Below are 17,221 nucleotides of genomic sequence, written 5' to 3' on the forward strand. Positions count from 1 at the left end.
ACAGACAAAAAGTATTAGATTTCCACATTCCATGTTTTGCCCTTTTCTGGAAAGATGACCATAATTAGGGCCACATAATAGATGACCAATTGCAATCTGCCTCAACTTCACTATAAAGTTATATGTTAAGACAATTATCTACTGGTCACATATGACAGAAGAAGTCTATTATCACGGTACCTTTTGGATATCCAAGGTAAAAACCATATAATGAACAGCTTTGACTACTGAAACCCCCTGTTTTTTAAAAGTGAAATATCTCAAAATATTTCAAAATGAAGTCCAGGGTGAAAGTCGAAGAGTAATCCATGTTTTATGGGTTGTTCCATTTTTCATAAGAATACATGTAGGTTTAGTAGGAAACGTGATTACTGGTTGCGCTGCCTTAAAGCGCAGCGCTGCGTCCTGTCGAATTGATCCTGTATCAAACTGTATGCTGTCTTTGTTTCTGTATCATTTTCAAACTTATTTATGAACATGCTCTGTTTTTATTATTGGGGTTTTGAACATTTCAGTTGGATATTTTGGCCAGAATTATTTTTATTTTATTTTTAAACGTTAGAGAATTGAACATCATATCTTTGTACCCAATTTTGTTAGGTTTTGTTTTAACCATATTGCAGATATGCGTATATAGGTTTTGTTTATCTTTAATACCAGTTTGAATTCAGATCTAGTGGTTGCATGTACAGTTGTCTCTGATATTTTTTACAGTATAACTTGTCAAATGTTTTCTTTCATATACACGTAAAACAAACATTGACCGCAGTCCCCTTGTTTTCAGGAATATATGGGGCCTAAGTTAGCTTTGACTGTACGTGCTCATTGCAAACCTACCTGTTCAAACATACATGTGAATTACTTCATTATGCTCTTGACTACAACACGCCTGGTTTTCCATACAATAGGGTCACCTACTGTGAAAAATGACCTTTTTACTGCATTATTTACAAGCCTTAGGACATGAAATCGGGAATATGCATGGTTCTGTATCGGTTAAAGATTTTTTCGGGGAGGGTTTCGCAATACAGCGTAAATCAAATTTGTAGGAACTTTGGAGGAAAGTGATGTCGTTTACGTTGTGACGTTTTATGGTGACGTGGTTGAAAGGAATTGAGAATCGAAGCTAATTGCTTAATAAAATCTACAGTGGAAAACTTGTTCTCAGTCTCGGATTGTTGCAATGTCATGTTCAAAAGAGAACAGTAAATTAAAATATCTGATGCATTTAAATTATAACCAGTAGCATACAGGTAAAGTATCACAAAAACTCTTCTAAATTTTCTGAACACGTGTTGCAGAAACAGAACGGAAAATCGGTCGCTCGATTTGTCTAGTGTGTCCAAGACAGCAAGGCTGTGCTTTTTGCATCCACGTTCATATAGCCCTCTACTCGTTAAGCCAATTAGTTTTGATTCTGTATCACAGTATAAAAGAAAAGTCGCAGAAAATTTATTTACCAAGTTTTGTGAAATTGTGCCCAGACATACTTGAGATCAGTGAATAGTTGGAAAGGTCCTCAGGAAAAAGGGTGAGAAGGGTGTTTTTAGGAATTTTAAATTGTCTTTATTACCTTGTTTAATACAATCAAGTCCAGTTACATTGCATGGAACAAGTGTTAGGATAATGTACCAGATTGTCATATACTGTTCCATTGTTTTCATATCAAGACAACTGATTTACAGATCCTATTTTTGATATGAAAATGATATGCAATTGTTTTAACCAAAGACCATTTTCAGGTGTATAGACACTTGGACTAAAGATATAAAGAATATTTTCGGACGTACTGACCAATTTCCGCCAACCATAAAGCCTAACTAATGTGGTAGACGGGAAGTCATGAGCATTTACCGATGGCTAAAAAATAACAAAGCGATGCTTTTCGACAGGCAGGTTAATTGGTTGGGTTATGAATATTTTTAACGGAAAAAATTACTTTCTACCCCAATGTCCAAAGACTTAGTTAATATGTCGTGAATGGGCGATTTATTTTGCATGGTTTGATATGGACAAAAACATCCCCTGTTGTAAAGCTCTTTATTGGGCGATTGTCGACGTAGCAAATACTATGGAGTACAAGAGGCTATTCCGGAGGTTTTTGGCAAAAATCCGTATTTCCTAATAAAGTCAAATTTTCTGTGTCCACCAAGAATAGCTCATTTTATTGCCTTTGACAAAATATCAGACAGGTACGTGTATGTGTAATATATAGTGTTAAAATGCTTGCAAATTTTAAAACCGCATTGATTTTAGGAACATTATTTGCTGATATTGAATAATTATATAGGTGCTATTCTAAAATAACAGCAATATTTCGGTTTGATTTGAGCTGATCGATATTTTGCCAAGAATCTTTGGAATATACGACTGTCTGAACAATGCATAGGTTATTTATGTACACCTATTGTACTCGTGGAAAAGAACAGTAGGTTGTTGTAAATTAGTCGTAAGAGCGGCACATCAGATTGCATTGTGTAAGCTGAATAGTTGTTTGTTTTAATACCCTGTTATTGTATAATTTGTAATCTTGAAATAAAGCAGTCTATAGCATATTGAATAGAATGACGTGTGGGTTATATTTTGTCTCCTTCCACGGCCTAGTAGAGGTTCATAGCGATGAAAGATTCGACGTTAAAATCCAACATGAGAATTTTGAAGATCCTATAGTAAGACGTTCTACTTCACCCTGCAAGAGAAGTTTTTCATTTTTTTAGGAATTCCACCAGGTTTTTGAAAATGCTACAAGATGAAAACTACAGATTGTGACGGAAAACACACAAATAAAAAAATTATGAGGCGTTAAGAGCACCTGTAGTTTGGTTCCATATACCCATCACTGATTGGCAGTATTATGGTATGTCGTTGTCAACCTGTCTGTCAGCCCATCATTTCCTAAAGCTTTGACCCCGGGACCATCACGCTGACTTGAATCAAAATTTTTATCGTTAAATTTGGTATGTTCGTTTCGTTTTTTAACAGAAATTTCTTGTACAATATCTTACTGAGACTTTACGTTGTCAAGTAATATTTTGACCTTGTTACATCAGAAATAACAATTTTGAAGTGATTGGAAATTTTGCCTCAAGTCTGAGATATATTCGTGATCACTTGGATTGGGCGTTAACACTATATCTACAAAGAATCGGTTCAGTTAATAGGAGCTTTCCATCTCGAAGATTTTACGTAACCGATCTTGCCATCGAATTATATATTGAAATTTGATCCCGTGGAAAAATACTTGACTTAGTTCTACCCCATTTTGTGACATGTTGATTTTGAATTTCGCTAACATAGGCACAGAACCGCTTCCTCAGAGCTTACGTGATTAAACTGGCCGAGAAGCGTATTGAAATTTTTTCCCCAGTTAGCCCTGAAGACATCACTGGGCATTTATTGATCACTGACCACGAACAGTTCCCCCGTCGATTACCCTCGTGGCCTGAGTTGAAGGGTGTTACTTTTGGGAATGTTGTAAGTCATGATATAACTACATGTATATGATGTGCGTATTGAAAAATACTTGATAGAGTTATACCCCTCTTCATTGTCCAGCACCTGATAGGACCAAGGGGTATTGTAGTGGGTCGGTCCCACCGTCTGTCCCCACTTCTTGTGACTCATCGCCTTTTCGCTGAATCTATTAAAAGCAAATTCATATTATTTTTTTCATCAATGGTAATTGTAACTCACAGATATGTCTTTTGGTCATTCTAATTATGACAGGACCTGTGCATATTACTCAGCCTAATTTACATAATGGTAGCCACCTATATGGTGGTGATATCTCTGATCCTATTGAAGTGAAATTCACCAAGGTTTGCAGAGATGGCTATTTTGAGTCCATCCCAGCAGTAACTTACATAATAATGAGCATAATTTGAAGTACTGCTACTTCTTGTGCGTCTGCAATTTGTGATTGTCGACCCGAAAACATAAACAAGTGTATTGTTGATTTTACTCGACCAACCCAGTAACGTTGTATTGCCCCAAATTGTATTTCTCTATTTTTCCAAACACTGAGCAAAAAGTGTTTGAAAACGATTTTTTATTGCACTTTAAGGCTCATTACTATCTGACAGTTTGTACCCTCATTCAAAGAATTTCTGTCCTCTTGAACTCAGCTCATACTTTCCCAACGTGTTGTCACTTTTCCTATTAAACATGTAAATCGGTTGATCCCGTATTGGACAACAACGGTCTTGTAGGGTACAGGTATGTTCTCGAATCCTGCCGACGGCGTCAAATGTGCCGGCTTAGTGGGTTATCTCCCTTTGGTGTGGTCCAGCAATGGTCACATCGCTGTGGCGATTCAGCTATACATCGGCCTTCTGCACTGAATTGGTGGGTCTTTGCGGGATAAATTTGTTACATGGTGACTCAGTGAAGCGAAGACTAGTAATACCATAAATTGTTGAGAATTGTATTCTCCCGAAAGGCGGAAGTACTTACTCCATACTTCTGGTGAGCCGTCATGTCGTTTGTATTGTCAATAGCAGTCTACGGCAGCCTATTAAAGGTTGTGACAGCATCATAAATATTTAAGCAACAAGATGTCAAAAATATAAATAATTATACACACCGTTTCTTTTTAAAAATTTCGCCTCTCCCAAAGTAAAGCGGCTTCCAGTTCTTGTAGATTTTCTGTAGGAGATTTCTATGCTTGTTAAAATATACACGGAACAAGCACAACCGAAATGTGCTGTAAGGGAGTCAAATCCGGACTGAAACAAAGTGCCACTGGAGAGATACGTATTTTGATTATAAACTGACAGACGACTTATGAATTCGGTGGCCTAATGATTAGAGCGTCCGAATCGAAGCCAGGAGATCAAACTAGGGTTTGGTCATACCAAAGTCTTTAGAAATGGTACTTGTGGCTGCCCCGTTTTCAGTATAATGTAATTGGGTGGGGGGTCATGTCTGGTGTCATCGACATGATACTTCAGTGGCAGCATGGAATCTCACTGCCACAAAGGCAGCACACCTAATGTCTCCTCGGCGTATTATGACTGATGTTGGCAGCATGGAATCTCACTGCCACAAAGACAGCACACCTAATGTCTCCTCAGCGTATTTTGACTGATGTTGGCAGCATGGAATCTTACTGCCACAAAGACAGCACACCTAATGTCTCCTCAGCGTATTATGACGGATGTTGGCAACATGGAATCTCACTGCCACAACGACAGCACACCTAATGTCTCCTCAGCGTATTATGACTGATGTTGGCAGCAATGAATCTCACTGCCACAAAGACAGCACACCTAATGTCTCCTCAGCGTATTATGACGGATGTTGGCAACATGGAATCTCACTGCCACAACGACAGCACACCTAATGTCTCCTCAGCGTATTATGACTGATGTTGGCAGCAATGAATCTCACTGCCACAAAGACAGCACACCTAATGTCTCCTCAGCGTATTATGACGGATGTTGGCAACATGGAATCTCACTGCCACAACAACAGCACACCTAATGTCTCCTCAGCGTATTATGACTGATGTTGGCAACATGGAATCTCACTGCCACAGAGACAGCACACCTAATGTCTCCTCAGCGTATTATGACCGATGTTGGCAGCAATGAATCTCACTGCCACAACGACAGCACACCTAATGTCTCCTCAGCGTATTATGACTGATGTTGGCAGCAATGAATCTCACTGCCACAAAGACAGCACACCTAATGTATCCTCAGCGTATTATGACGGATGTTGGCAACATGGAATCTCACTGCCACAACGACAGCACACCTAATGTCTCCTCAGCGTATTATGACTGATGTTGGCAACATGGAATCTCACTGCCACAGAGACAGCACACCTAATGTCTCCTCAGCGTATTATGACCGATGTTGGCAGCAATGAATCTCACTGCCACAAAGACAGCACACCTAATGTCTCCTCAGCGTATTTTGACTGATGTTGGCAGCATGGAATCTCACTACCACAAAGACAGCACACCTAATGTCTCCTCAGCGTATTATGACTGATGTTGGCAGCATGGAATCTGACTGCCACAAAGACAGCACACATAATGTCTCCTCAGCGTATTATGACTGATATTGGCAGCAATGAATCTCACTGCCACAACGACAGCACACCTAATGTCTCCTCAGCGTATTATGACTGACGTTAGCAACATGGATTCTCACTGCCACAACGACAGCACACCTAATGTCTCCTCAGCGTATTATGACGGATGTTGGCAACATGGAATCTCACTGCCACAACGACAGCACACCTAATGTCTCCTCAGCGTATTATGACCGATGTTGGCAGCATGGAATCTCACTGCCACAAAGACAGCACACCTAATGTCTCCTCAGCGTATTCTGACTGATGTTGGCAACATGGAATCTCACTGTCACAACGACAGCACACCTAATGTCTCCTCAGCGTATTATGACAGATGTTGGCAGCAATGAATCTCACTGCCACAAAGACAGCACACCTAATGTCTCCTCAGCGTATTATGACGGATGTTGGCAACATGGAATCTCACTGCCACAACGACAGCACACCTAATGTCTCCTCAGCGTATTATGACTGATGTTGGCAACATGGAATCTCACTGCCACAGAGACAGCACACCTAATGTCTCCTCAGCGTATTATGACCGATGTTGGCAGCAATGAATCTCACTGCCACAAAGACAGCACACCTAATGTCTCCTCAGCGTATTTTGACTGATGTTGGCAGCATGGAATCTCACTACCACAAAGACAGCACACCTAATGTCTCCTCAGCGTATTTTGACTGATGTTGGCAGCATGGAATCTCACTGCCACAAAGACAGCACACCTAATGTCTCCTCAGCGTATTATGACGGATGTTGGCAACATGGAATCTCACTGCCACAACGACAGCACACCTAATGTCTCCTCAGCGTATTATGACTGATGTTGGCAGCATGGAATCTGACTGCCACAAAGACAGCACACCTAATGTCTCCTCAGCGTATTATGACTGATATTGGCAGCAATGAATCTCACTGCCACAACGACAGCACACCTAATGTCTCCTCAGCGTATTATGACTGACGTTAGCAACATGGATTCTCACTGCCACAACGACAGCACACCTAATGTCTCCTCAGCGTATTATGACTGATGTTGGCAGCAATGAATCTCACTGCCAGAACGACAGCACACCTAATGCCTCCTCGGCGTATTATGACTGATGTTGGCAGCAATGAATCTCACGGCCACAAATACAGCACACCTAATGTCTCCTCAGCGTATTTTGACTGATGTTGGCAGCATGGAATCTCACTGCCACAAAGACAGCACACCTAATGTCTCCTCAGCGTATTTTGACCGATGTTGGCAGCATGGAATCTCACTGCCACAACGACAGCACAACTAATGTCTCCTCAGCGTATCATGACCGATGTTGGCAGCATGGATTCTCCCTGTCACAACGACAGCGCACCTAATGTCTCCTCAGCGTATTATGTCTGATGTTGGCAGCATGGAATCTCACTGCCACAATGACAGCACACCTAATGTCTCCTCAGCGTATTATGACTGATGTTGGCAGCAATGAATCTCACTGCCACAACGACAGCACACCTAATGTCTCCTCAGCGTATTTTGGCTGATGCTGGCAGCAATGAATCTCACTGCCACAACGACAGCACACCTAATGTCTCCTCAGCGTATTATGTCTGATGTTGGCAGCATGGAATCTCACTGCCACAAAGACAGCACACCAAATGTCTCCTCAGCGTATTATGACCGATGTTGGCAGCATGGAATCTCACTGCCACAAAGACAGCACACCTAATGTCTCCTCAGCGCATTATCACTGATGTTGGCAGCAATGAATCTCACTGCCACAACGAGAGCACACCTAATGTTTCCTCAGCGTATTTTGACAGATGTTGGCAGCATGGAATCTCACTGCCACAACGACAGCACACCTAATGTCTCCTCAGCGTATTATGACCGATGTTGGCAGCATGGAATCTCACTGCCACAAAGACAGCACACCTAATGTCTCCTCGGCGTATTATGACCGATGTTGGCAGCATGGAATCTCACTGCCACAACGACAGCACACCTAATGTCTCCTCAGCGTATTTTGACTGATGTTGGCAGAAAGGAATCTCACTGCCACAAAGACAGCGCACCTAATGTCTCCTCAGCGTATTTTGACAGATGTTGGCAGCATGGAATCTCACTGCCACAACGACAGCACACCTAATGTCTCCTCAGCGTATTATGACGGATGTTGGCAGCATGGAATCTCACTGCCACAACGACAGCGCACCTAATGTCTCCTCAGCGTATTATGTCTGATGTTGGCAACATGGAATCTCACTGCCACAATGACAGCACACCTAATGTCTCCACAGCGTGTTTTGACTGATGTTGGCAGCAATGAATCTCACTACCACAAAGACAGCACACCTAATGTCTCCTCAGCGTATTTTGGCTGATGCTGGCAGCATGGAATCTCACTGCCACAACGACAGCGCACCTAATGTCTCCTCAGCGTATTATGACCGATGCTGGCAGCATGGATTCTCCCTGTCACAACGACAGCGCACCTAATGTCTCCTCAGCGTATTTTGGCTGATGCTAACAGCATGGAATCTCACTGCCACAAAGACAGCGCACCTAATGTCTCCTCAGCGTATTATGACCGATGTTGGCAGCATGGAATCTCACTGCCACAAAGACAGCACACCTAATGTCTCCTCAGCATATCATGACTGATGTTGGCAGCAAAGAATCTCACTGCCACAACGACAGCACACCTAATGTCTCCTCGGCGTATTATGACTGATGTTGGCAGCAATGAATCTCACTGCTACAAATACAGCACACCTAATGTCTCCTCAGCGTATTTTGACTGATGTTGGCAGCATGGAATCTCACTGCCACAACGACAGCACACCTAATGTCTCCTCAGCGTATTATGACCGATGTTGGCAGCATGGATTCTCCCTGTCACAAAGACAGCGCACCTAATGTCTCCTCTCCTTATGTCTGATGTTGGCAACATGAAATCTCACTGCCACAATGACAGCACACCAAATGTCTCCTCAGCGTATTATGACTGATGTTGGCAGCAATGAATCTCACTGCCACAACGACAGCACACCTAATGTTTCCTCAGCGTATTGTGACTGATGTTGGCAGCATGGAATCTCACTGCCACAACGACAGCACAACTAATGTCTCCTCAGCGTATCATGACCGATGTTGGCAGCATGGATTCTCCCTGTCACAACGACTGCGCACCTAATGTCTCCTCAGCGTATTATGACTGATATTGGCAGCAATGAATCTCACTGCCACAACGACAGCACACCTAATGTCTCCTCAGCGTATTATGACTGACGTTAGCAACATGGATTCTCACTGCCACAACGACAGCACACCTAATGTCTCCTCAGCGTATTATGACGGATGTTGGCAACATGGAATCTCACTGCCACAACGACAGCACACCTAATGTCTCCTCAGCGTATTATGACCGATGTTGGCAGCATGGAATCTCACTGCCACAAAGACAGCACACCTAATGTCTCCTCAGCGTATTCTGACTGATGTTGGCCACATGGAATCTCACTGTCACAACGACAGCACACCTAATGTCTCCTCAGCGTATTATGACTGATGTTGGCAGCAATGAATCTCACTGCCACAAAGACAGCACACCTAATGTCTCCTCAGCGTATTATGACGGATGTTGGCAACATGGAATCTCACTGCCACAACGACAGCACACCTAATGTCTCCTCAGCGTATTATGACTGATGTTGGCAACATGGAATCTCACTGCCACAGAGACAGCACACCTAATGTCTCCTCAGCGTATTATGACCGATGTTGGCAGCAATGAATCTCACTGCCACAAAGACAGCACACCTAATGTCTCCTCAGCGTATTTTGACTGATGTTGGCAGCATGGAATCTCACTACCACAAAGACAGCACACCTAATGTCTCCTCAGCGTATTTTGACTGATGTTGGCAGCATGGAATCTCACTGCCACAAAGACAGCACACCTAATGTCTCCTCAGCGTATTATGACGGATGTTGGCAACATGGAATCTCACTGCCACAACGACAGCACACCTAATGTCTCCTCAGCGTATTATGACTGATGTTGGCAGCATGGAATCTGACTGCCACAAAGACAGCACACCTAATGTCTCCTCAGCGTATTATGACTGATATTGGCAGCAATGAATCTCACTGCCACAACGACAGCACACCTAATGTCTCCTCAGCGTATTATGACTGACGTTAGCAACATGGATTCTCACTGCCACAACGACAGCACACCTAATGTCTCCTCAGCGTATTATGACTGATGTTGGCAGCAATGAATCTCACTGCCACAACGACAGCACACCTAATGCCTCCTCGGCGTATTATGACTGATGTTGGCAGCAATGAATCTCACGGCCACAAATACAGCACACCTAATGTCTCCTCAGCGTATTTTGACTGATGTTGGCAGCATGGAATCTCACTGCCACAAAGACAGCACACCTAATGTCTCCTCAGCGTATTTTGACCGATGTTGGCAGCATGGAATCTCACTGCCACAACGACAGCACAACTAATGTCTCCTCAGCGTATCATGACCGATGTTGGCAGCATGGATTCTCCCTGTCACAACGACAGCGCACCTAATGTCTCCTCAGCGTATTATGTCTGATGTTGGCAGCATGGAATCTCACTGCCACAATGACAGCACACCTAATGTCTCCTCAGCGTATTATGACTGATGTTGGCAGCAATGAATCTCACTGCCACAACGACAGCACACCTAATGTCTCCTCAGCGTATTTTGGCTGATGCTGGCAGCAATGAATCTCACTGCCACAACGACAGCACACCTAATGTCTCCTCAGCGTATTATGTCTGATGTTGGCAGCATGGAATCTGACTGCCACAAAGACAGCACACCAAATGTCTCCTCAGCGTATTATGACCGATGTTGGCAGCATGGAATCTCACTGCCACAAAGACAGCACACCTAATGTCTCCTCAGCGCATTATCACTGATGTTGGCAGCAATGAATCTCACTGCCACAACGAGAGCACACCTAATGTTTCCTCAGCGTATTTTGACAGATGTTGGCAGCATGGAATCTCCCTGCCACAACGACAGCACACCTAATGTCTCCTCAGCGTATTATGACCGATGTTGGCAGCATGGAATCTCACTGACACAAAGACAGCACACCTAATGTCTCCTCGGCGTATTATGACCGATGTTGGCAGCATGGAATCTCACTGCCACAACGACAGCACACCTAATGTCTCCTCAGCGTATTTTGACTGATGTTGGCAGAAAGGAATCTCACTGCCACAAAGACAGCGCACCTAATGTCTCCTCAGCGTATTTTGACAGATGTTGGCAGCATGGAATCTCACTGCCACAACGACAGCACACCTAATGTCTCCTCAGCGTATTATGACGGATGTTGGCAGCATGGAATCTCACTGCCACAACGACAGCGCACCTAATGTCTCCTCAGCGTATTATGTCTGATGTTGGCAACATGGAATCTCACTGCCACAATGACAGCACACCTAATATCTCCTCAGCGTGTTTTGACTGATGTTGGCAGCAATGAATCTCACTACCACAAAGACAGCACACCTAATGTCTCCTCAGCGTATTTTGGCTGATGCTGGCAGCATGGAATCTCACTGCCACAACGACAGCGCACCTAATGTCTCCTCAGCGTATTATGACCGATGCTGGCAGCATGGATTCTCCCTGTCACAACGACAGCGCACCTAATGTCTCCTCAGCGTATTTTGGCTGATGCTAACAGCATGGAATCTCACTGCCACAAAGACAGCGCACCTAATGTCTCCTCAGCGTATTATGACCGATGTTGGCAGCATGGAATCTCACTGCCACAAAGACAGCACACCTAATGTCTCCTCAGCATATCATGACTGATGTTGGCAGCAAAGAATCTCACTGCCACAACGACAGCACACCTTATGTCTCCTCGGCGTATTATGACTGATGTTGGCAGCAATGAATCTCACTGCTACAAATACAGCACACCTAATGTCTCCTCAGCGTATTTTGACTGATGTTGGCAGCATGGAATCTCACTGCCACAACGACAGCACACCTAATGTCTCCTCAGCGTATTATGACCGATGTTGGCAGCATGGATTCTCCCTGTCACAAAGACAGCGCACCTAATGTCTCCTCTCCTTATGTCTGATGTTGGCAACATGAAATTTCACTGCCACAATGACAGCACACCAAATGTCTCCTCAGCGTATTATGACTGATGTTGGCAGCAATGAATCTCACTGCCACAACGACAGCACACCTAATGTTTCCTCAGCGTATTATGACTGATGTTGGCAGCATGGAATCTCACTGCCACAAAGACAGCACACCTAATGTCTCCTCAGCATATTTTGGCTGATGCTGGCAGCAATGAATCTCACTGCCACAACGACAGCACACCTAATGTCTCCTCAGCGTATTTTGACTGATGTTGGCAACATGAAATCTCACTGCCACAATGACAGCACACCAAATGTCTCCTCGGCGTATTATGACTGATGTTGGCAGCAATGAATCTCACTGCCACAACGACAGCACACCTAATGTATCCTCAGCGTATTTTGACTGATGTTGGCAGCATGGAATCTCCCTGCCACAACGACAGCACACCTAATGTCTCCTCAGCGTATTATGACCGATGTTGGCAGCATGGAATCTCACTGCCACAAAGACAGCACACCTAATGTCTCCTCAGCGTATTATGACCGATGTTGGCAGCATGGAATCTCACTGCCACAACGACAGCACACCTAATGTCTCCTCAGCGTATTTTGACTGATGTTGGCAGCATGGAATCTCACTGCCACAAAGACAGCACACCTAATGTCTCCTCAGCGTATTTTGACAGATGTTGACAGCATGGAATCTCACTGCCACAACGACAGCACACCTAATGTCTCCTCAGCGTATTATGACTGATGTTGGCAGCAATGAATCACACTGCCACAACGACAGTACACCTAATGTCTTTTCGGCGTATTATGACTGATGTTGGCAGCAATGAATCTCACTGCCACAAATACAGCACACCTAATGTCTCCTCAGCGTATTTTGACAGATGTTGGCAGCATGGAATCTCACTGCCACAAAGACAGCACACCTAATGTCTCCTCAGCGTATTATGACCGATGTTGGCAGCATGGAATCTCACTGCCACAACGACAGCACAACTAATGTGTCCTCAGCGTATTATGACCGATGTTGGCAGCATGGATTCTCCCTGTCACAACGACAGCATACCTAATGTCTCCGCAGCGTATTATGTCTGATGTTGGCAACATGGAATCTCACTGCCACAATGACAGCACACCAAATGTCTCCTCAGCGTATTTTGACTGATGTTGGCAGCATGGAATCTCACTGCCACAACGACAGCACACCTAATGTCTCCTCGGCGTATTATGACTGATGTTGGGAGCAATGAATCTCACTGCCACAAAGACAGCACACCAAATGTCTCCTCGGCGTATTATGACTGATGTTGGCAGCAATGAATCTCACTGCCACAAATACAGCACACCTAATGTCTCCTCAGCGTATTTTGACTGATGTTGGCAACATGGAATCTCACTGCCACAACGACAGCACACCTAATGTCTCCTCAGCGTATTATGACTGATGTTGGCAGCATGGATTCTCCCTGTCACAACGACAGCACACCTAATGTCTCCTCAGCGTATTATGTCTGATGTTGGCAACATGGAATCTCACTGCCACAATGACAGCACACCAAATGTCTCCTCAGCGTATTATGACTGATGTTGGCAGCATGGATTCTCCCTGTCACAACGACAGCACACCTAATGTCTCCTCAGCGTATTATCACTGATGTTGGCAGCAATGAATCTCACTGCCACAAAGACAGCACACCTAATGTCTCCTCAGCGTATTTTGACCGATGTTGGCAGCATGGAATATCCCTGCCACAACGACAGCACACCTAATGTCTCCTCAGCGTATTATGACCGATGTTGGCAGCATGGAATCTCACTGCCACAAAGACAGCACACCTAATGTCTCCTCAGCGTATTATGACGGATGTTGGCAGCATGGAATCTCACTGCCACAACGACAGCACACCTAATGTCTCCTCAGCGTATTTTGACTGATGTTGGCAGCATGGAATCTCATTGCCACAAAGACAGCACACCTAATGTCTCCTCAGCGTATTTTGACCGATGTTGGCAGCATGGAATCTCACTGCCACAAAGACCGCACACCTAATGTCTCCTCGGCGTATTATGACTGATGTTGGCAGCATGGAATCTCACTGCCACAACGACAGCACACCTAATGTCTCCTCAGCGTATTTTGACTGATGTTGGCAGCATGGAATCTCACTACCACAAAGACCGCACACCTAATGTCTCCTCGGCATATTATGACCGATGTTGGCAGCATGGAATCTCACTGCCACAACGACAGCACACCTAATGCCTCCTCAGCGTATTATGACGGATGTTGGCAGCAATGAATCTCACTGCCACAAATACAGCACACCTAATGTCTCCTCAGCGTATTTTGACCGATGTTGGCAGCATGGAATCTCACTGCCACAACGACAGCACACCTAATGTCTCCTCAGCGTATTATGACTGATGTTGGCAGCAATGAATCTCACTGCCACAACGACAGCACACCTAATGTCTCCTCAGCGTATTTTGGCTGATGTTGGCAGCATGGAATCTCACTGCCACAACGACAGCACACCAAATGTCTCCTCGGCGTATTATGACTGATGTTGGCAGCATGGATTCTCACTGTCACAACGACAGCACACCTAATGTCTCCTCAGCGTATTATGACTGATGTTAGCAACATGGAATCTCACTGCCACAATGACAGCACACCTAATGCCTCCTCAGCGTATTATGACGGATGTTGGCAGCAATGAATCTCACTGCCACAAAGACAGCACACCTAATGTCTCCTCGGCGTATTTTGGCTGATGCTGGCAGCAATGAATCTCACTACCACAAAGACAGCACACCTAATGTCTCCTCGGCGTATTATGACAGATGTTGGCAGCAATGAATCTCACTACCACAAAGACAGCACACCTAATGTCTCTTCAGCGTATTTTGGCTGATGCTTGTAGCAATGAATCTCACTGCCACAAAGACAGCACACCTAATGTCTCCTCAGCGTATTTTGGCTGATGTTGACAGCATGGAATCTCACTGCCACAACGACAGCACACCAAATGTCTCCTCGGCGTATTATGACTGATGTTGGCAGCATGGATTCTCACTGTCACAACGACAGCACACCTAATGTCTCCTCAGCGTATTATGACTGATGTTAGCAACATGGAATCTCACTGCCACAATGACAGCACACCTAATGTCTCCTCAGCGTATTATGACTGATGCTGGCAGCATGGAATCTCACTGCCACAACTACAGCACACCTAATGTCTCCTCAGCGTATTATGACCGATGTTGGCAGCATGGAATCTCACTGCCACAAAGACAGCACACCTAATGTCTCCTCAGCGTATTATGACTGAAAAGCTGTTAAGTAAAAACTAGCATGGTACACGATTGGACACTGATTTTATTCTTTCTCCATGAGCATTCCTCGCGTCTTTCCAACATCATTGAAAACTGTTGATTGCTTTTATTCATATGAATCAGTCTTTAATTTCGCACATGTACTATATATGTTTTCTTAGTTCTGTGGCTGTTTGTGTTGAACATTGTTTGGGAATTGATCTTGCGATGTTTGAACTCGAACGCCCATTTTGGTTAACGGCTGTATACCAGTGTAAGTTTTCACGACTAGATTCAGCAGATAGTGCAATGAATCCTCTAAACATATGGTTCAGTTTGTATTAAACTATTTGTGTAACCGCACCATTCGTAAACTCATATTTGAAAACCAGCCTTATCCATACATAAGCGATGAATTATGTGACTCTCATCGGTGGTTGATTTTCCGTGCGGTGACCACCCTAATTCCTCACCGTGTTTGTACATGCACCCTTTCATTTTGATTTTGGGGACAAAGATACACTGGTTTGGTTGGCCAATTTCAGGAGTTCGCATAAAAAGTTTATTTTTTCAGTCTTCACAAAATAATGGCCTCAAAATATGCTTGTACAAATAGCTTGTAAACAATCTCGCGGAAAAATTGAAGTATTACTCCAAATTTAGTGAAAATTCCGAAAACCAGCCGAAATCGTGTAGAGGTTTTGGATATGTAACGTTTTTCGTGATTCATGTTGGTCTTGCTTTCTGTGCAATAACTGCGTCAAAAAGTTAAAGGTGTGATAATTCTTACTAAAACATTTAGAACACCTGAAGCAGATATCCATCTAAATAACTGGCTGTGACCGAGGTAGTAACTATCCAAATCACATTTCAGGACGTAAACCGGTTAAACAACACTCAGAAAATGAATCTGATATTTTAACAGAAAGTTTGTTGTCTTTGCGATGCTAGAATGCATTCTGTTATTCGAGCAGAATGTTCTGTTTGATATAACACACATATTCTATTCATTCAACATAAATATTTTATGAGATTAACAGAATTGGATATTATATTCAATACGACAGAATATTGTGTTGTAATAACAGAATACATTCTAGCGTCACTCATACAAAAAACTTTCTGTTAAAATTAACAAATCAATTTTTTGAGTGAATACCCAAAGTCAAATTCCCAAAGATTAGTTTCATTCACAAAGTTAGCACCACAATCTGTAAGAAATATGTGTAAGTTAAAAATAACTGTAATAACTATAACTCGCTAAGTTCGCGGACAAAATGGTTGTTACCAATGAAGATACTCATGAAAAGAGTTACCTGGAAGTAGAAGCCGTCAGCACTTCGCATCATACCGAGAATATGTCAGATCCAGTAAGTAGTGCACGTTTATGTTATAACATTGAAAGGTCCAAATATCTATTATACGTATACAATGCGGTCGCTGTGAGTTCAATTCCAGCTCATGCTGGCCTCCTCTCCGGCCGTACGTGGGAAGGTCTGTCAGCAGCCTGCGGATGGTCGTGGGTTTCCCCCGGGTGCTGCCTGGTTTCCACCCACCATAATGCGGGTCGCCGTTGTATAAGTGAAATATTCTTGAGTACGGTGTAAAACACCAATCAAATAAATAAATAAATTATATGTATATATATCCAGATATAG

Source organism: Liolophura sinensis, chromosome 12, assembly GCF_032854445.1.
Source record: "Liolophura sinensis isolate JHLJ2023 chromosome 12, CUHK_Ljap_v2, whole genome shotgun sequence".
In the NCBI taxonomy this organism is placed as follows: Eukaryota; Metazoa; Mollusca; class Polyplacophora; order Chitonida; family Chitonidae; genus Liolophura; species Liolophura sinensis.